Source organism: Nycticebus coucang, chromosome 1 (assembly GCF_027406575.1).
Source record: "Nycticebus coucang isolate mNycCou1 chromosome 1, mNycCou1.pri, whole genome shotgun sequence".
Classification (NCBI taxonomy): Eukaryota; Metazoa; Chordata; class Mammalia; order Primates; family Lorisidae; genus Nycticebus; species Nycticebus coucang.
The window spans coordinates 182,518,735-182,519,348 of NC_069780.1; positions in this window are offsets into that span (position 1 = coordinate 182,518,735).

A 614-nucleotide genomic window follows, 5' to 3' on the forward strand; every position below is an offset into this window, starting at 1 on the left:
AAGATGCTTAAACTAGAAACTCTGTCATCTTTCACCAACTCAACCAACATAGCTCACCAAATGGTCAAACTATCAAACTGGATTGGAAGTATTTATTCTCCTAAGGGAAGTAATGTGATAGCTATGTGTAAACACACACACAGCCACACAGACACAATGAGAACTTACAGCTTTTCACACAAACGAGAAACAACCAAATCTGGCCGAGAACTGGAAACAAAAGGAAAAATACAGATAGCATCAGGTTATAAAAACAAAGAAAGAGAAGAAACCCTCGTCAATCGTAAGTAAGGCTCTAGCATTGCTTGAGAATCACTTTGCGGTCCTAGAAACTGAGGAACACTTTTTGGACAACACACTTTAATTGGTTCCAGCATGGAAGTGCACTTGGATATCTTGGACCAACTCCAAAGAAAAGTTTATATTTGGAAAAGTTAAAAATGTTATCTTCACTCATATACAGAATGAGTACATTTACATGTCAAAAAATGTATTCTTATTAATGAATGAGGCAACCAGCAGAATCATAGGCTAATTCAAAGAGGAATTTATGGAACAGAAAGTCAAAGGAATGTAGAAATTAAGTTTCTAATAAGTACAACATTGGTTAGTGT